Raw genomic sequence first — 21,765 nt, forward strand, 5'->3', positions numbered from 1 at the left:
AGATTGTATTATAACTAATTACTACCACATTATATTTAAATCCATTGCAGTTCGTGATCCGATTGACCAATTAACATTTTTCAATTATTACAATTAACTAAGAGTTTTAGTTGAGATGAAAAAAAGTTAATGGCACGAGCGGGATTCAAACCCACGATCTTCGGCTAGATACGCCGCTGCTCTACCACTTGAGCTATCGTGACCTCGATCCACTCGGACATCAACTTCCCATCTCAACCCCACCTTATGAGTTTTCCCTCCTTTTTGCCATTTTTTCGAATCCCGCTCGTGCCATTAACTTTTTTTCATCTCAACTAAAAACGTTAATTAATTGTAATGATTTAATTGGTCAAGGGGGGTTTATCTCAACCAATACCTTCCATAAATATTAATTAATTGAAAAATTATATTTAAAGTTGACAACATGTGGTAGTAATTAGTTATATTTTTTATATAGATGTCTGTTTCACCATCAAAATTTATTAGGCTGGCCATGTAGTCCATAGCCTTAACCCCAAACAGTTTTACAATAGTTTTTTATATTAATCTTTTTTCATTCTTGGGAAAGTACGTGTACCATTTTATTACATTAATTGTTAATTGTATTTTTTTTTTGCTTTGTAATACAAAGGCTCTGATAATGGCACTATAAATTGCCGAAAGCTCGGTAAACCGATCATTTAATCTTTTTTTCACCCGTGTAATGACCTCTACGAAAATAGGAACCCTACATAGATTGATAGCAGGTCGATCAACGAACATCATATGAAAAGATTAAAAAAAATAATAAACATATAGCAAGTAAGCGAATATGTTAAAAACGATTAATTATTTGGCCCAATGAATTCGATATATTTCAATAAAAATAAAAATTATTTAATGTTTTTTTCATTTGTCATTGAGGATTTACATTATGTAAGAGAAACTTTCTGTCTAAAACGAAATATGAATTAATTTTTGAAAGAGTACGAGGAGATTCACATTTGTAAATGATGGTCCTACTCACAGAATTTGAGGGGAGATTAGTAAAGGAAAATAAACGTATCAGCTAAAGAGATGAGAAAAGCCTCTCTTTTTAAGGGCCGGATCAAAACCGCTCACTCTGTGAAATGGATCAGTTCTTTTTCATGGCCCACTGCTCATGCTCACCAAATTTATCTTACCTATAATTCTTTGCGTAATCTTTAGCGGTTTTTCAAATTTCGGTTTGCTTGCGCCAAGGCCAATCGTAAAGGTTGATTACTGAATTAATTAAACGGTTGATATATGAAAGAACTTTCAAACTGTTTCAACTTTTTCTATTATGGTCAATGATAAATTCAAATAACTTTTTTCAATTAATTAATATTTATGAAAGGTATTGGTCGAGAAAAAAATGTCAGTATCACGAGCGGGATTCGAACCCACGATCTTTGGCTAAATACGCCACTGCTCTACCACTGGAGCTATCGTGACCTCGATCCACTCGGACACTAACTTCCCATCACAACCTCACCTCTCGAATTTTCCATCCTTTTTGCCATTTTTCTAATGCCGTGTAATCTATTTGATTCTCGTCGACAAATGAAATGGCCACGGAGAGCTTTAGTGAACGTATACTTCATTTAAACTTCACTAGTTTTCGTGATCCGGTTGACCAATTAATATCTTTTAATTAATTAAAGATTTTAGTTGAGATAAAAAAATCAGTGTCACGAGCGGGATTCCAACCCACGACATTCGGCTAGATACGCCGCTGCTCTACCACTTGAGCTATTGTGACCTCGATCCACTCGGACACTAACTTCCCATCTCAACCCCACCTTTTGAAAAATGGCAAAAAGTTGGGGTTGAGATGGGAAGTGAGTGTCTGAGCGGGTCGATGTCACGATAGCTCAAGTGATAGTGTAGCCAAATAATTAATCGTTTTTAACATATTCGCTTACTTGCTGTATGTTTGTTATTATGTTTTAATCTTTCCATATGATGTTCGTTGATCGACCTGCAGATAATGTATGTACGGCTCCTATTTTCGTAGAGGTCATTAGACGGGTGAAAAAAAGATTAAATGCTTGGTTTACCGAGCTTTCAGCAATTTATAGTGCCATCATCAGAGCCTTTGTATTACAAATTTAAAACAAAATACTATTAGCCATTAATGAAATAAAATGGTACACGTACTTTCCCAAGAATGAAGAAACGATTAATATGAAAAACTATTGTAAAAGTGTTTGGGATTAAGGCTATGAAGCACATGGCCAGCCTAATAAATTTTGACGGTGAAACAGACATCTATATAAAAATTATAACTAATTACTACCACATATTGTCAACTTTAAATATAATTTTTCTATAAATTAATTGAATTGGTTGTCAGGAAGGTATTGGTTGAGATAAAAAAATCAGCGTCAAGAACGGGATTCGAACCCACGTCCTTCGGCTAAATAAAAAAACGCCGCTACTCTACCACTTGAAATATTGAAAAATGGCAAAAAGGAGGGAAATTTTGAGAGGTGAGGATGAGATGGGAAGTTAGTGTCTGAGCGGATCGAAGTTTCGATAGCTCAGGTGGTAGAGTCGCTGCGTATCTAGCCGAAGGTCGTGGGTTCGAATTCCCTCGTGACACTGACTTTTTATCTCGAATAATACCTTTCATAAATATTAATTAATTGAAAAATGTTAACTGTTCAATCGGACTACGAACTGCAATATATCAAATAATAACCTTTAAATAAAAGATGAAGATTGAACAGTTCGTAATTTCATTCACGTAGCAATTATCAACCCTGTGATTTTACTACTATTTTGTGCTTATATTATGTAAATAAATATTTATAATCAACATAAAATAAAAAGAAATTAATATATATTGTTTAAAACTAGCAGTGTTTATCGTGAACATTGTCATATCTTGTAACTGGCTGTATCTTGTAAATAAATAAATAAATACGAACTAGATTTTTTATGCTTTCTGGCCATGCACTTACTATGTATAGAACCGAGCTATACAAGCTATCTGGGTAAGCAGCGAAAATCACCCACTTCTTGGTCTTGGGGTCAGACCTTGTTATCCGTACCATGGATGTTAAGCTCATGGCGCTATCGACAACACGGTCATTGCAGTTACCAACGCATGCCGTTCTAATCTAAACGAACTCACTGTATCAGCCATTCTTAAATATATTCCCTCACACTTAAATATCTTACGCACAAGTAGGAGTGATGGAGAACGAGGTATTCCGCAATGGAGTGGGTCCTAGATCTTCCTCCGTCGACTCTCCCGTTCTACACATTCACGCTTATAAATATATTCTTACGAAACAGGTAAACAACTATTACCAAATTTAGTATATATACAATAGAATTCTAGCAATATCAACAAATAAATACACACAAAATTATTCCAAATTCATGAATTGGAATAGACAAGTCAAAGATTTGTGGCCTTACTTGCTTTCTATATAGAGCCAAGGAATGACATTATTCGATTTTGGGGATCACATTGACATCTTTTTCCTTGCATGCCGGGCACATACGCCTGTTTTGGTCCACAAACGAGTTCCCTTTGTCAATCGCAAATAAGAGTGATACTCAATGCTGGAAAGTGAGATGGCGGAGCGTTGAAAGTTGAACAGGCGAGAACGCAGCAAGGCGGAATCCGGACGTGAGTAAGAAAGCGGAGTATTTTCTGATACTGTACAGAAAAGAGGTAGATTTGCCTGGCAGTACACTGTGTGAAGACACTGCTCAAGTTACTGAGTTGTGGTAAAGACAAAATTCAAAATTAAAAAGAAGAAGAAGAAGAAGAAAAGTAATGTTATTCTGGGTCTGGTATCCCTTAGAAATAATACAGATGAAATAAATAAAGGAAGTTCCTTCTCTGAAATTAAAAGTAAAATGAGATAGGAATCTTGGCACAATGTATACCAGTTAGGCTGGAAAATAAAATCAGGATAAAAGATATTAAAATCTTTTCTGAGTCAGGCTAGTCTTAGGGCATTACAAAAAGATTTGTCAACCTCACGACTGGTTGAGGAAACTATAGATCTTATCAATATGATCTCTTTCAGGTTTGAGAACAAGGTAACCCTTATTTGGATACCAGCACATAAAGGACACCATGACAATGAAAAGGCGGATGGCCTAGCCAAAGAAGGTTCTAGTACTGCGTTTATTGGGCCACAACCGGTTTTACCACAGCGAAAGAGAGTATCAATAACTGGGGCATGAAACAATTCCTTAGGGAGTGGAATTTATCCCCCGGACATAGGCAATCGAAAGTGATTGTTAAGGCGATCAAACTAGCTGAATCGAAATGCTATTCTCTATATCAAGGAAAGGAATTAGGAGGCTGATAGGTATTCTGATCGGCCACTGCCCACTGAGAAGACACCTCTTCGTAATGGGTATCCAGATCCCTTTTGCCGCTTCTACGAAATAAAAGAAAAAACGGCAAAGCACTACCTCGCAGAATGTGATAGATATGCTAGGTCTAGATTGAAATCTTTGAAGAAGAGGACATCACCAAATCACTCCCCGAGATAAAATGGTCCAAAATCTTGGGGTTTGTGAACAAGTCCAAGAGATTTATGCAGGACACTTGAGCCGACCAAGTCCCGGACGTTTTAGGGATGGGGTACGAGTCTACCCAGGCATTTAAACCATCGGGTCTTGGTCGCTCACCCTGTATAATGTATATACCAGTAAGGCAGCCCAGAAGAGGAAATTACAAGAATATTAAACAAAAATATCAAATATTAACGTAAGGTCTCTCCTTTGAGGGAGAGGAAGTGATTATACAGGTGGGATTTAAAGGAGGAAAACGAGTCAGCGTGACGAATAGAAAGGGGAAGGGAGTTTCAGAGTTTAGGTTCTCGAGTCAGAAAGGATCTTTCGAAGGTGTGGGTTGTATATTGCTGAAGGAAAAGGTCGATGGGAATGAATGGTTGTTACGAGTATGATGTGAGGAGTCGAATTGGAAGGATTGGGTGATGTAAGGAGGACGACGAGTATAGATGGAATGGAAAAGAAAGCAACCTAAGAAATATGTGCACGGAAGGAGGGGAAGAGCCAGGAAAGGTGGGAATACAACCCCGACAACCGGGACCCCCGTGGGGTGCCGAACACGAATCTTACGCAACAATTCATAATACGCTTCAATCGCGCTTTCCCCCCTCCGACATATCACCTTATACCACACAGCTATAATTGAAGAAGAGAATTATAAGGGAAGATTCAAAGAGTTTGCGGGTGGAGAAAGGTAAGAGAAGCCAGGACCGTCGAAATAGTCTGAGGGAGGCAATGCAATGGCGGGAAATTTGGGAAATGTGAGTATGCCAGGAAAGGTTTTGGTCAAAGACTACTTCTTTGTTTTTAACCGAGGAGCAGAAGGGAATGGGATGGTTATTTAGCATGAGAGGTAGGATGCTGGGGAGGGAATTGAGGAGTTGCCAAGACCTTAAGTTTGGTAATTATGGTAATGGTATAGTAAAATTGTGGCGGTGGTTTTGGATGGATTGAGAACCAGGGATTTTTTTGTGACCATTCGTTGATGGATTTTAAGTCTTTTTGGATCTTGAGGCCGAGTGATCGGAAGAGTTGAAGGATATGTATATTTGGGAGTCATCGGCATATAGGTGATAGTTATAGGACTTGATGGAGTCGTTGATATAAATAGAACAAAATGATAGGGGAGATGCTAGAGCCTTGAGGCATCCCAGATTTTAGTGGGAAAAAGGTGAAAGTAAGGCCATTGGGAAGGGAGACAGCTTGGTGGCGATTGGTAAGGTAGGAGTGGAACCAACGGATGGTGCTGTCGGAGAAGGAAAAAGATTCGAGTTTAGAGAGCAGAGAAGAGTGAGGGACAGAATCGAAGGCTTTGGAAAAATCAAGAAGGATAAGTACAGTAACTTTCCGTAGGTCCATTGCAAAGTGGAGGTCACTGGTAATTTTTATTAGTGGTAATTGGGTGGAATAGACGGAAGCCAGATTGGGGGGGATTGAGAAGATGGGACGGTTCAAGGTGCTTGGGGACTAAAATTAAGCTATTCCTGTATATTTGCTATCAAGGTGGATGGCATATCAGAGCTTTCAGCTTTTTCGTTCAGAGCAGTTCATGGTACGCTCATTAGAATGAGTTTACTTTTGTTCAGCTCGCGAGCTCAAACACCCTCATTACTATATTCAGCTATTATGTAATTCCATTTCACAACTTTGACCAAGAAGAAAATTAAATCGAAAGGAAATAATCTATGAATAATTTGTAATTGTAAAATAAAATCCTGGCTAGGATCTGGGCAAACATTTTGACATGGCTTATGTGGTGACCACCTGTGGTTAACAATTTATCCACCAAGTAGCGCCTTACACATCCCACCAATTGAGATTACAGCAGCTCTGTATTAAGCACGGGCAGAACGTGCTTATTTCAGACTTGTCGACAAGCTAGAGCGACATGGTTACTCACAACTTCGTCACTCACACTCTAACAGCAAACATGGACGAGTTCCTTCTCACCCTATCGAGTCTACCGGTCCCGCTGCATCAACCGACCGCTTCATCCATAACATTTGCCCTTAGGGTCAAAGAAAACTTCGGTCACTTAACTTACTTATATATTTTTAAATAAATATAATAAAAAAAACACGTCCAGTAAAAGTTTACAGCTTAATCGAAATGTTATAATTGAACGTTTCTCATTAGGCTCTCAAGTAAAATTAATCTGCTCGAATTTGGGTCTAAATCAAGCTTAAAAAAAGAAAAAAAAGTAAAGGTAAAAGTTGCCTCCTCTCTAAACTTCCGTCCCTTTGAATTCGTTAAGTTCCTTTCTAAAGGTAATGCCGGTAAGACTTTTAATTCAAGCCGTATTTTTTCCCAAGCCAAAGGTCCTTGAAAAACATCATACTTTATTAAAAGATTGGAAAGAGAAAATGAGACAATCTGTAATAATTAAAAGGCTTGTGAGTTTTAAAAAAATACAATTTTTTAAAAATATTCACTGCCTCTGTAAACAGTAGTTTTTCTCCGATTTCCTTTTTTTTCCATCGTAGGTTTAAACAACGAAAAATGAAGAAACCTAAAGTAAACTTTGGAGAAAAATGAGGTAAAATTTAATATCTAAAGAAAACATTTGTATAACTTTGCAAACTTAAAATGAGGTTGGCCGCATCGGAATTATAATTAAGAAAAGAGTCCCTATGATAATGAACAAAATGTGACTTCTTATAAGCAAATAATACATACAAGAGAAAATGTAACACGATTAATAAGAAATACTTTTTTAAACAAATTAAATTAAACAAAACCTTTTCTCATATTAAACTGCAACGAAAAAAATTTTTTTTAGGAGACATCGTACTATCACTTTGGCCTAATATGCAAATAGTCCAAATTTACTATTAACTTTGTCAATATTATTGTACTATCTACATCAGTATTTTGAAATATACTTTCCTGTGGAAATAGAAGTTAATGATTGAAATATTTTTACTCCTGAATATATTTTGTATTCAAATATTAAAAATATAATACCTACATTTGAATAGTAATAACAATAATGGTATTTTTTGGCTAAAGTGATTCTTTACTTTTTTTCAGGTAAGAACGGCGAACTTCTCTTGGGCGTTTCAACCTAAGGCAAGACAAATCACCGACAATATTTATCTCTTTACTCCTTACTCAGTCATAAATCAGACTTAAACCACGCTCGGCTCTTTGCCATCTAACTCCAGAGATCCAGAAAAATAAGTTGATAATAAGAGCTCGTGCGTCATCTTTTTCTTTCGGATCAGAAATCTCTTTTTGGCAATTTTAAAAAATATAAACTTACACGGGGACGACGAGGTTGGTGTTTCATGGATTTAGCCCAAACATATTTTTGGTAATTCAACGCTCGAAAATATCGGACGGATATCTGTAATCCCTTATAAATTAATCCTGTTTTCGCAAAAAAAAATCATTTTACAGCAACTTTTATGTAGATTGCAATAAAAATGTAGCAAACAATATATAGGTTTATCAATAACCAAACAATTTGTAAAAACCAAATATTTTTAAGTAAACTAATTCATGTTTTTTTGTAAAACTAATTTATAATTTCATTTTATTACAACAAAAATATAGCAAACCATATAAATGTTATCAATAACTACAATTAATTAAGGTTTTTAGTTGAAATGAAAAAAAGTTAATGGCACGAGAGGGATTCGAACCCACGATCTACGGCTTGGTACACCGCTGCTCTACCACCTGAGCTATCGTGACCTCGATCCACTCGGACATCAACTCCCCATCTTAAACTCATAAGGTGGGGTTGAGATGGGGAGTTGATGTCCGAGTGGATCGAGGTCACGATAGCTCAGGTGGTAGAGCAGCGGCGTACAAGCCGAAGGTCGTGGGTTCGAATCGCTCTCGTGCCATTAACTTTTTTTCATCTCAACTAAAAACCTTAATTAATTGTATGATTTAATTGGTCAAGCGGACCACGAAATTAGTGAAGTTATCAATAACCAAAAATGTGGGGGTATGTGTTGTGTGTCTATATGTTTTGTCTGAGTGCATGTGTTTATTAGCGTGAATGGCGAAGGGGTGAGGGTGATATATAACGTCATCATTGCTCCTCGAACGTTGAGAGCGTATGAGTGTGTGTTCGGGGTCGATGGCGGAATATTTATAAATGTACTCCATCGACCCCAAAGCTAGATTAGTTTGTATATAGGGTCGGTGGAGGAATATCAAGTACACCACCGACCAAACGGAATGAGTGTACTGTATGAATGTATTTATGTGTATGAATATATTTATCTGTATGAATGTAATGATTGAAAGGACCTAGATGTCGGAAACCCCGGTCAAAAAAAAAAAAAAAAAAAANATATATATAATTTCACGTAAAATAGGCCATAATTTTTTTTCGTGCAACTAATATATAATTTCGCTTTACCAACTCTAGTGACCCCTACTTTTTGTTTGAATTTAAATGTGATTTTATTTCGTTGAAGTGTGACAAAATATAGGCTCAATTCTGTGCATGCGTTTATGTATGTACATGCGTGCACAGATTTGAGCTTATATAAATAATCATATATAAATCACTCAGCAGCATTCATGAGACTTTTGAGCTGAAGGGTACTCATGGCGAGGAATCGAAACATACAAATAAAAAAAGAAAACATCTAAAAATTAATTTCAAATATAGTAAAAAATAGATCTCCTTCCGTGTATGATTTTAAACTTAAAATAATTAATATTAATAACTGTTCAAACTTAAGACAATTAATATAAATGCACGTACATTTGATGTTGGGTTTAAAAGATTTTTTTAAAGAGTTTTTAATGATTTAGAAACAGAAAATTAAGTAACATTAAATGAAAAGAAGCGTTCATATATTATTAGATATTTATTCAGAAATCGTGCGATACGGTCTGGTGTGATGTAGGTTTCAAAAAAACATTTTCTTTATCGTGCTAACGTTTCGATCTTTATTGACATCATCTTCAAGGCCTGGAATTTACACACAATGTTTAAATTTAAGAAAAAAAAGAAGGATGTAGAAAAAAGTGAATTTATACAATGCAAAAAATATGTTTTTTATTTTCAATCAAAGTATTTCTACTCACTCAAAGTGTTTGTTTTCTGCGTATTAGATATTTACGAATTTTTTGAAAGAGAATAGGCTAAACCAGTATGACATCTGTGTTATGCCAAACTGTTGGGTCGTTTTATTTATTTTTTTAAATTATTTGTAACCTTTTACTAGTACGTTTTACAAATATGATCACCGATTTTCCACACGATCACAACACTATCGCTAATAACGGAAGATACTGCAATGAGAAACCAGCCAATCCAGCACTCATTGCGAGGGGTTAAGTGGTAAAGTGGTACCAAGTCTGTTGTCGATTAGAGCAAGGCGGTGGGTATGTGTACACTACAAAATATGTTATGGTTTGAGAGGTTACTATTGGGGAGGGGCGTTTCTTAATTGACCCGCAAACTTCCGTACCCGTTTCAAGGGGTATACAATTTTTTTTTCCTTTTAAATAGGTGGCAACTACTGTATTATACTTAAGAGGATATTGGGAAAAAATAAAGGGGAGATTGATAATACTTTAGAGTCAAAATTAAATATTTACACATTTATTTACACAAAGATAAAAAATTAAAAGTAATTTTCTTAATTATCTAAAATAATTCATAATCAAACTTACTGGCCAGGGTTTTACAAAACAAAAAAAAAACAAAAATAAACCGAAAAGATACTTGGTGGGATGACGACTCGCTTCTCCAAACAATCATAATAAGCGGTGTTGAGCTGGAGGTTACTGCTGGGTTTCACGCCGACGAAGGTGCCTGTAGAGCCGGATGACGATACAGTTGACGTAGTCCGTAAGGTCGGTGATGTGACGACAAGCTGAGAATAGACGAAATCGAAGGTGAATATCAAAAAAAATCAATAGTAAGTTCGATAAACGGTGCGTCTTGTGCTGACCTAAGCAAGCGAGAGACTAATTTACTCCCGTGCAAAGGGCGAAGATATTGGCGATACTCCCGAGGCGAACCTTGGTCAGCCGAAAACAACAAAAAATGAAACTTCTTGGGCGTCACCAGTTACGATGAATCAAGAAGTTAAAGAAGTTAGGGTGTAACATTTCGAATCGGGATATTCCATCGGGTAGATTAGATGCGCTGGATGTTGGATGAACTTGGCAGAACTGTCGGGTTGCGTCACTTCAAAAGTACTTGCAGCGAAATATATATTTAGTTTAATGGTGACAGCCAAGAACGTTTTCGGTCCTAGAAATCTTCTTAGTTGTCCATATCTTCTGTTATGCTGATGTTATTCATTAAAAATGAATTGCCAGGATGTATGGGGCTATATTTGGGCCTGATACACTTGGTATAATTTTTCTAAAAAAAAAGATAAAAAATTGAAACTAGACTAAAAAATATTAACATTTTATTGTTTTATTGATGGGGTCATTGTTAAAGGAAAATTCAGCTGGGCCCATGTAAAGAGGACACCTTTTATACGCTAGAACGTAATTTAAACTTAATTTGAACGAAATCATATATCGAAAAAAATATATCTACTTAATATAGAAATTTATGGTAAGTTAGTTTTGAATGGTCGGTTTTTCAAATGAACTAAAATATTAGAAATTCTTGACTATTTGGAAATCGTGAGATGCGGTCTGGTGTGACGTAGTTTTAGAAAAATGTTTTCTTTATCGTGCTTTATTGAGATCATCTTTAGGGCACAAAGTGTTTGTTTTCTGTGTAGATGTGTCATTCCTTTGTGTCGTGTTGAGTTGCCCTCTTCTCATTGTTGACGATGTCCTACAGAATATTCCTTGATCAGTGTCCAAATGTAGTTGAAATCTGTTCATAGAATCCCATGGTTTTTGTTCTTCTCATGTAGAAATGTGTTTTACTAAAACCTACGTAACACCAAACCGCATCTCACGATCTCCAAATAAATCATTAACTAACGGTCACTAAACACCACAAATATTAGAAATGTTTGAATAAAGGAAAGTTTATTAAAAAACTTGTTCATTACTTACCCCGCAACTACATTGTGTCTAAAATATTGATGGTGCGATTTTAAAATCAGAATATATGCTGTCGTGTGAAAAAAAAATATATGAGCTACTGAGAAAGAATAAACACTTGTTTGTGTCAACGATCAATGTGTCGAAAATAATCGTCTATAAATTACAATGTGTTTGTAAGTAAAGACATGCTAAAGATAGTCACAGTCGGCAATACGAACTTCGGATGCTATCTCTCACAGTATCCTGACTGATAAATATTACTTAAGTGATTAAAATAAGGGAAACGGTTAGGTTAGATGTATGGCAGAAAAACAACTTTTTCATTCAATTGCCGACGTTTCTACTTTTGTTTGGGTCATTTTGAAGGCCTAGTAACACCAAGATACGTTGATTGATACTTTGCTTAAAACGTAAACAAGAAAAATGCATATGAATATGCAACGTAAAGATGAATGATTGTTCGGAAATCGTGAGATGCGGTCTGGTGTGACGTAGGTTTTAGAAAAACATTTTCTTTATCGGGCCAACGTTTCGATCTTTACTGAGATCATCATCAGGGCCTGGGATTTATAAACATTGTTTAAATTTTACAAATACATGTAGGAGGTGAGAAAAAATGAATTTATACAATGCTAGAAAATTTTAGATTAAAAAAAGAAATTGGAAAAAGCCAAAAAATTGTAGATAAAAAAATGAATTTATACAATGCTAGAAAATTTTAGATTCAATCAAAGTATTTGTAATCACTCAAAGTGTTTGTTTTCCGGGTAGATGTGTCTTTCTTCATGTTGACACTGATACATACATATATTTATGAAATAATTGAACTCGAACTAAGCCAATGATTTAGCCCTACAGCCAAAAATGTGAAATAGGTGGGGATAAAAACCTTAAACTGCTGGAAGTTTAGTTGAAAAATGATTATTAAAATATATTAATATATTGAAAAATTGTAAAATTTTAACAAAAGTTCTCAACTCTAATAATTGTTTTTACAAATATGGATAGGATATTACCTAAATAATAATAAAATAAACCTTAAAAGGCAGATATAAAATTTGTCCGTCCGTTCATTTAGCGATGAAGAGCCTTTTTTGTCAACTCCCAGTCGGACAGACAGATATCAACAGGATGTAATGTCATTTAGGGAACAACGACGGAAAATCAAAACTACCCAACTCAGCTCTCACAATGCCACCGTAAACCTCAGCGAATCGGACAAGTTTGAAATTTGGCACGACGTTCAGAAAGGACGGACATATATACTAACAAAACAGATTTAACACAAGGCAATTTCAGAACACACAAAACAGCAACGTCAACAAACTACTATTGAAAAATTTAAATTCCAAAACGTGACTGAAAAATCAAAACTAAAATGATGAAAGGTGGAATACATTGAAATGTTTATAAAAATAAAAATCATAAAAATTCACTAGTTTGCGTGGTCCGCTTGACCAATTAATAGCTTTCAATTAATTAAGGTTTTTAGTTGAGATAAAAAAGTCAGTGTCACGAGCGGGATTCGTACCCACGATCTTCGGCAAAATACGCAGGTGCTCTACCACTTGAGCTATCGGGACCTCGGTCCACTCGGACACTAACTTCCCATCTCAACCCCACCTATTGAATCGCTCGTGACACTGACTTTTTTATCTCAACTAACAACCTTAATTAATTAAATATACAAGTTTCATGAATCATGATATTTTTTTCAAGAATTCGTTTTTCCTTTAATAACAGTAGAAAAATGAGTTCGTAGATTACATGTTTTCGTTAAAAAAATAATAAACCTGGGCTTTATTGAGTGCAATGAAAAATTTTATAATTAAAAAACGAAGCGACTGATCAAGATGGGTTGGCATCGAATTAAATGAAAAAGCACGTTTCTTAAAGGAAAACGTAATAACCAACCTTCTTTTTGTCCGTAATATTTACGTTTCTGGTCGGTTTTAGGACAAAAACCTTTCAATATTCATCACAAAGAAAGAAAAAAAAACTTTTTACTTTCATTGAAAATTGTTAGTTTTTTTAATTCACGAAATTTATTAACATTTAGATTTTAACCGAGAATCTTTGATATAGCAAAAGCCGAGTAAATAGTTTATTTCCTAATTAGTTTATGTCAAGCAAACGAAATTCAAACCTCCTAACGCATTTAGGCCCTCCTTGTTGTCAAAGGTCGTGTAATTTTGTCTTAATTTCACCTCGCAAATGGGGTAAACAGACCATGTGAATAATAATTCAACAACTCAACTTTCCCATCATTACACGCGAACAGAAATAACACGACACAATTTTAAGATTTAACATAATTTAAAACAAAACTATGAAAATCGTAAATGTTAATGTTCATTTAATTCAAAGTTTACGAAATGGTTATTAACATATTTTATTGGAATTAACATTTGACAATCTGCATAAATCTGCTAAGTTTGGTAAGTTTCCTACCTCATGGTATATTTATTCAAATTTGAGATGACTTTACGTGTTCATAGATATAACAGAGTGGAAGGTATTAATTACAAGTACTACTGAAAATTGCAAAAATATCCTTTGAAATCTAAATAAATTGAAATAATTTTTTTGAACATCTTTTTTAACATTTGCTTTCTTATTTGAAATGAGAGATCTTTGTGTTTCATAGCGTCAACTCTGGACGGCATCTTCTTCAATATAATAAATTGTCGAAGGTCGTGGGTTCGAATCCCGCTTGGAACACTGACTTTTTTATCTAAACTAAAAACCTTAATTAATTGAAAAATATTAATTGGTCAAAGGGACCACGAAAATTAGTGAATTTAATAAGTTAAATGAAGTATACATTCACTAAGGCTCTGTGTGGTCATTTCATTTGTCGTCGAGAACCAAATAGATTACAAGACGTTTGAAAAATGGCAAAAAGGAGGAAAAATTCAAAAGGTAGGGTTGAGGTGGGAAGTTAGTGTCCGTGTGGATCGAAGTCACGATAGCTCAAGTGGTAGAGTAGCGGCGTATCAAGCCGAAGGTCGTGGGTTCGAATCCCGCTCGTGACACTGACTTTTTTATCTCAACTAAAAACCTTAATTAATTGGTCAAGCGGACCACGCAAACTAGTGAACTTATACATTATGATTTTTATAAACATTTCAATGTATTCCACCTTTCATCATTTTAGTTTTGATTTTTCAGTCACGTTTTGAAATTTAAATTTTCAATAGGAGTTTGTTGACGTTGTTGTTTTGTGTGTTCAGAAATTGCCTTATGTTAAATCTGTTAAATTAGTAGTTACAAAAACCTTCTTTATGCTTGAATATTGAGAGCTCTTTGTAGGTTCTGAAAACTTATTATATCGGCTAAAATTGGAGGAGAGTTTTAGAACGCATTTTGTTATTTAAACCTGGAGGACATTTATTGTAAATGTTAGAGGTAAGGGATTTAAAGTAAATACCAAATTGTGAGGTAATCCCTTTATTCAGTGCCTCTCCTGTGCATTCTACAATTATCTAGCTTTAAGAGCCGACAAATGCTTTATCGAGGATTGCGGGCCCTCTTTATGTCCGTGGAAGCACCGGTGAATTAACGGAAAAAAGGCGAGACCACTCCGTTGAAGAAGGGGGCGCGCGGATTTACGGTTTTCCCTTGCAAATAAATACGAGACCACCTACCAATTAGTTAAAGGGGGGTTTGAGAAATTGAATTAACCGCGTTCATTTCCGTTTCCAAGGATAATACGTAAAATACAGAAGTTTACGTTCTAGGCCATTCAGATTAATTGAATGGGCCTGCCGAGAATTTATATATTATTTTTTTTTTATATAAAACTTGCATCATTTAATCTTTTCGGAATTTATACCACCGTATTAAAACTGTAAATGAACGAAAAATCGTGATCCCAGTGTGTCCTTTATTTTAAAATATAGTGAAAATAGACTTCACTTTGAAGATTGAAATGATTCGCTGCCAAAAACCATATTGACGTAGTAACCAAGTATTGACGTAGCAATGTTGATTAAATTATTTTTTCGAAAGAAACAAATTTGATATTGAATTTCTGGACAAGAAAACCGTCTCAGCAGAAGTTTCGAGATATTCTTTTCGACTGTACCATGCCAAACAAAAATTATAATTAAAAAAATACACAAATGTATTGTACTTGCATTTGAATTTACACTTTGAAATTATTAATTAATTGCACTTTAAAATTTCTCACTGATCTACAGAACACTGTGCATTGCTTTAGAACCATTTAAATTACACATATCATAAACCTGGCCTTCGTTTATAAATTAAAAGTCTAAAAGTAAAACGTTCGAATAGTTTTTGCCGATTTCACCCTTTTCATACAAAATAATCCTTGTTGAAATAAGCAGGAAAAAGAGAAATTAATTTATCTAATAATTCTTGTAACTTAAACCTAATGAATGTGTAAGTAGAAAAATAGACATCAAAATAAATTGTTACTTTGAATTTCTTTTTTTCCATGTCAAAATTCGTATTTAAAGGCGTTGATGGGTGCTTAAAATGAATGCTGTTTGCTTTCTTCTATATTTTTGGCGTAATTTTCTAGAAGAATTTTTTGTTTTCGTAACGTCTCGTTACAGAGTGATCCGTGACAAAACGATACACATTCAGGACGTTATCCGACATTTTAAATTGGACTAAAAAGACCTTATTTTCAATAGTCTGATTCTCATTTTTATTCATAATATGGAATATTTAAGGTCATTCCAACATTTCACAACTTCATTCAATTAAGTCTGCAGAATCATGTTCCCAGTGTGTTTTATATTTTAAAATAAAATGAAAATAAACGTCACGTTGAAGCTATTACAACAATTCGTGGTCCGATTGAGTGAACGGGACTAAAGCTGACAGAAGCACTCATTCATTCTACGTTAGTGTAGTGAAAAATCGATTTTGTATAGTATCAGTTGGGTACGGGTATTGACGTTGATTCGACACCAAACCATAACTAACTGTCTTTGAAGAAGCTGTAATTCACGCAAGACACATGAAGAGTTCTTCACATCCCGGTGACCTGATTGCCACGAACCAAACCGACACTCTTCTATGATGAGAACAGCCCCCCCTCCATTGTTGAGGTGTCCGAGCAATATGTTGCTTTACGAATAGTCGTCATTCTACACGATAGTTTTCCATGATGCGGGACGTCTAGAGTCTATGCAACTGTCGCAAACCTTCCGACGACTGTTCCTGCTCATCCATTCATTACGGCCCGTTTAAGTTGAATACTTACCAAGGAAGCCGTTAAATGACGATTACGTAGTGCAGTAAGAGCAATGTAACAATTGTCTCTAGCCATCGTACATCGGGTTCGACCAATACCTTCTCTTCTATCGAGACCTCCGGAAGTCCTAAGCCGGTGTAGACCATCGTGTAAGGCAGAGCTTGTAGAACCTGGAATTGAGACATGTTACGGACCCTACGTCTTTCGATGGACATCTGCGCGGACGAGATCTTGTCGATATAAAACCATGATTCTTTGAAAAAATTAATAATTAACTTTTTACTTAAACTTTTTTTCCCTCAATACCGCATCTCACGATTTCCAAATAATCATAAACTAACGGTCACTAATCACCACACAAGAAACTATATTTCCAAGAGAAAATCTTGTAAATCAATTTACGTTAATTTTTATTTACCGAATACAAGAGCTCATTAGAAGAGCGCTTGGACACCTGCTTGATATATCTCAACTTAGATACTTTTAGATAATAACTCACAGTTATAATGAAAAAATGCATTAGATTAAAGACCTAATTGCTTTTGGCAAGTTTTATCACCGTCGGAATCATATTTTCACGACAATTTTTGTAAAATGTTCATACTATACAACGAAACTTTTTTTATGTGTAAAGGGTCAATGGGTTCTATTATGTTATTTTCTAAACCTGTTAGAAAATTGTCGGAAAAATATTATTAGAAAATTGACCATCTCGCACACATTTAAAAAGCTTTGCATTTAGGTTTTTGTATATTTGTGATATTTTAGTTTATAAAATTTATCGAAATTTAAATTTTTTTAAATATTTATTTTATTTATTGCTATCTGTACATAATATACATTGAGCAAATAGTTAGTTATAAACTAATCTGACAGACTTGTCAGACCAGGAGGCAGTAGGGAGAGAAAACAACTTTTATTTAATTGGGGGGGGGAGTAAAAGTTAATTCGGTGGGTTAGATAGAAGGTCACGAGGCCATCGTCGTTTTAAACGGCGTGGAGGATTGTAAGGGTGAGATGTTGAGGAAAGAGTTAGGGCTGGTGAGTTAGGATGGAGGGAGAGTTTAGAGTGAACAGTGAAGAAGTGTGTATGGATAAGAACTTTCACGAAAGGGATTTTAAGATCTTTATGGATCGTTTGATTTGTGACGTAGAAGGGAGCATTGAGGATACGGCGGAGAACTTTAGATTGAAAAGACTGAATTCGTTGGATATTGGATGATTTGGCCGAGCCCCACAGCTCGACTCCGTAGGTCCAAATAGGTCTGATGAGTGTTTTGTAAGCGGTTAGTTTGTTATGTATGCTTAGTTTTGATTTTGGTCCAAGAAGGTGTCTGAGTAGTCCATATCTTTTGTTAAGTTCTTGCCGTTTTAATCGTGTATGTGGGTTCCAAGTAAGTCTACTATCTAAGTAAAGCCCAAGGTAGCGGACTTGGTTCGATGGTGGTATTATTTTGTTGTAAATGTGCACTGGTGGACAGGTTTGTCGTTTGAGCGTAAATGTAACGTGTTGGCTTTTTTGTTCGTTTAACCTGATCCGCCACAGATTGCACCAGTTGGTAATAAGGTTCAGGTGTTGTTGGAGTGCTTCTGTTGCTAGGATAGGATTGGAGTGTGTTGATAAGATTGCGGTGTCGTCCGCGTAGGTATGATTTGTGTGTTTGGATGTGTGGATATGTCAGCAGTGTAGATGGTGTAGAGGATTGGGCCTAGGATACTTCCTTGTGCAACGCCAGCTTTGATTGGTGTGATACGTGAAAACTCGATCCCGATTCTTACTTTAAACCATAAATCATAAATAAATTAAATATTCATTGGATACGGAAATAATCTTTAGGATTTCCAACTTATAAGATGTAAATAATGGAAATTCCAACAAATGACATCCGGTCTTGTGTGAAATGAACGAATTGACAATTTTCAAATCTTTTAAATTTTTATAACTTATTATAATCACTTACTATAATGACATATGTAAATATTTGATTTTAAAAAAATTTTACTAGTACGAAATAATATAAATATATCTGTCGCTAATCACATTGCTAGACAAACTGATTCTAACATCCTGGTTACTGTTATTAATAATAAATTATGTAAGATTAGAAGTCAACGTTCTGTTCTGTATTTTTCGTAATTGTATTTGGATTAAAATTACCTACAATTATAAAGTTGGTGTATTCTCGCTGGTATATCGTGTACAATGTTGAAACCCCGATGTGACATTCGCATGTGTGAATATATTCAAACAGCCCTTCTTAAGCGTTAATCCGTTTCAATTCAAATCTCTCCATTGATTCACTAATTATCAAAATCCTCGGTTATGAAAGTGAACTGAGATAAAGGAAAGTTTACCGCGTAATGTTAAGCCGCGCCGATTTAACTAAAGCTGTAACTGGCTTATACGCTCAGTCCCCGTTCGGATTTACGTTTTGAGACCTTCAGACCGCTAAATTGGCCAGATTCTAATAATAGGAGATCACTTTGTACGTAATCGTTGGATTTTCATATACAATAGATGAAGGTCTCATACTATGCGAAAATAACAATTTTTTGAGGTCATATACGGATTTTTAAGCATCATTTACGAATTCAACAATAGACCAAATTCACGGAGTAACGGACGTAATAGAAAAATCTGTTGAAGAAAAACAACTAACAGCAAAGTGCTCTAAGCCAAAAGAAGAAGCTCCCAAATGCCATAATTGTGCAGGTGATCATCCCGCAAATTACAGAGGATGCATGATTGCGAAAGATGTACAAAAAAGGAAAAACCACGTAAAATCAACTAATAAAAGTGATTCTCTAGTAGTAAAGTTTTAATAAATAAAGTTAATTAATAAAAAAAATCATTTACGAATCAAATTTTTTTCATATTGAAGTAATCAAAAAAGATTTCTACATTCTTGTGGTCATTATATTTGAAGAAAACTTTTGCTAACAAACTCCGATAGAACTCAAGCTACTTTTGTACTCTAATAATTAATTGTTCTCGCCAAAACCTTAACGTCTCTCTCTCACCCACTCAATCTCTCTCTCTCCTCTTCCTCTCTCTCTTTCTCTCCTCTTCCTCGCTCTTTTTCCCTCACTCTAAAACGAAAAGTTTATTTTAAGTTGATATCTTGATACAAAGGTTTGAAAGTCAAGAGAGGATCACGGTAAATAAAGTTTTCTATTTAACCAAAATTCATATGGGGTTAACATTTACAAATCATAAGTTAGTTTTCGAGCTTAAATTTACTGACTTTTGTCAGTACATTCAATTATGTTATTTCAAATTCATCGTAAGAAAATAAAAATATAGTAGAGAATCTGTGCAAATAAATAAATAAAAATTCATTTTTTTCAGCATTGTTTGTGTGGAAACAGTACTGGAACTAAAAGAAGTTTGATTCAAACAGAGATTCTATATTACGAAGTTCCATCGCTTGGTACTACTTTAGAAAAAATATTAAAAATATATTTTTGGATTTTTCCTCTTGGTTACAGAGAAAATCTAATTAGATTCGTTCAGGATAACATCCTAAAGGATTTTCCTTAAAAATACGTAGAAAATATTATCATCACAATTTCTTAAGAAATGTTTGTCGTGGATTAGAAATTCTGCTAACCCGTGTACTTATATCAAAGGGAATAGAAATACATAAAAAATAATTGTNTTATCATCACAATTTCTTAAGAAATGTTTGTCGTGGATTAGAAATTCTGCTAACCCGTGTACTTATATCAAAGGGATTAGAAATACATAAAAAATAATTGTTTATTATTAATATGATATGACAAACTACCAATGAAAATGAATGAACGATGATACGAATGAAAAACCAAAAACCAAGCATGCAGGAAGATGTTTAATGAGAATTTATTACTTTTTCTTAATTAAATGTTTCACGAAGGGGGCGATTTTTCCACAAATAAATCACGGTTAACCAGTTATTTTTGGAGGGTGAACTGTTCCGTGACTCTGGGGGATAAGAATTTTCGATAAATTAACTTAAAAATCGCTTGTGTATCGCCCACAGTAAAAATTTACCATTTTTATAATTTGAGTGAAACTTTTTATTAATTATGGGTTATGTAATTTAAAACGTCAAGATTAAAAAAATTTAGCGCATATTAATTTTTATATTAATTTTACCCTGAGTGACCAGTTGCTAACTCCATTGCTGGTTTCTATTTTAACCTTTCTTCCCGTAATTAAAATGTCCTAAGTCGATTGCAATACTGATTTGTATTAGTACCAAGTCTATGTTTGGTGGGACTCGAGAGTTCTTGATATACCGATGAGGACCCCCAACAGGGTTTATGACATAATAAAAAAATTGACGGTTTAAGTTAAAAATATATAATTACATCCAACATATGAAAGTGCTCCCTATACGCGACCATATACTTCTTTACAGCGCTAATTCCTGGTTCATTGTTAATATAGGTTTTACGCATACATGCTGTTGTAAAAGGGTATCTTCTGACCAAAGAAAGATTACGGAGTTCTCTATCTGCATGGTATGTCTTATCAATAGGTGTAAATATAATTTTTTCTTTCTTACCTATTTCCATCATAGCCCTCGAATTGAAGCTATTTTCTTATAGGTTCATTTAAACTTACTTAATTCCCAAATGTCAATTATTTGCGCTAAACCTGATTAAAGTAAATTTAACAATACTTTAATAGAGAAAAGCTGTAATTTTTAGATATTGGGAAGTTAAATTAGGTATTTACCTTTTTTAAATTATTGAATCGGAATTAAACAAGAATATTATACGTTGATAGCCCTGTTTTTCCCCCTGAAGCGGATCCAAAACAACAGGTATTCAATAATTGAACAGTGTAATTTTAAAGGTTTAGGCAAATTGAATGTCGGTTGTTTTACGTTTCATTCTTCAAATTCCAACTTAATTAACCGCCGTAATTGAATTTCTCGTGAAAGGACGGTAAATTACAGAAATGGTTCACTGGGAAAATTAAGAGGAACAGAGTGTTATATTGTGTTGTTCAT

At 34.7% G+C, this 21,765-nt stretch overlaps 1 protein-coding gene and 1 non-coding gene across 2 annotated transcripts in view; one reads left to right on the forward strand and one right to left on the reverse strand.

Annotated features, from left to right (window-relative positions):
* The window catches only part of LOC112126474, a 552,656-nt gene that overhangs the window by 338,495 nt on the left and 192,396 nt on the right, over positions 1-21,765 (forward strand). The gene's annotated exons all lie outside the window — the stretch shown is intronic.
* On the reverse strand, positions 8,169-8,241 carry Trnag-acc. The gene has a single exon. It is a non-coding gene; the product is annotated as a tRNA-Gly (tRNA).

This window comes from Cimex lectularius, unplaced genomic scaffold, assembly GCF_000648675.2.
Source record: "Cimex lectularius strain Harlan isolate CLEC.00 unplaced genomic scaffold, Clec_2.1 scaffold108, whole genome shotgun sequence".
In the NCBI taxonomy this organism is placed as follows: Eukaryota; Metazoa; Arthropoda; class Insecta; order Hemiptera; family Cimicidae; genus Cimex; species Cimex lectularius.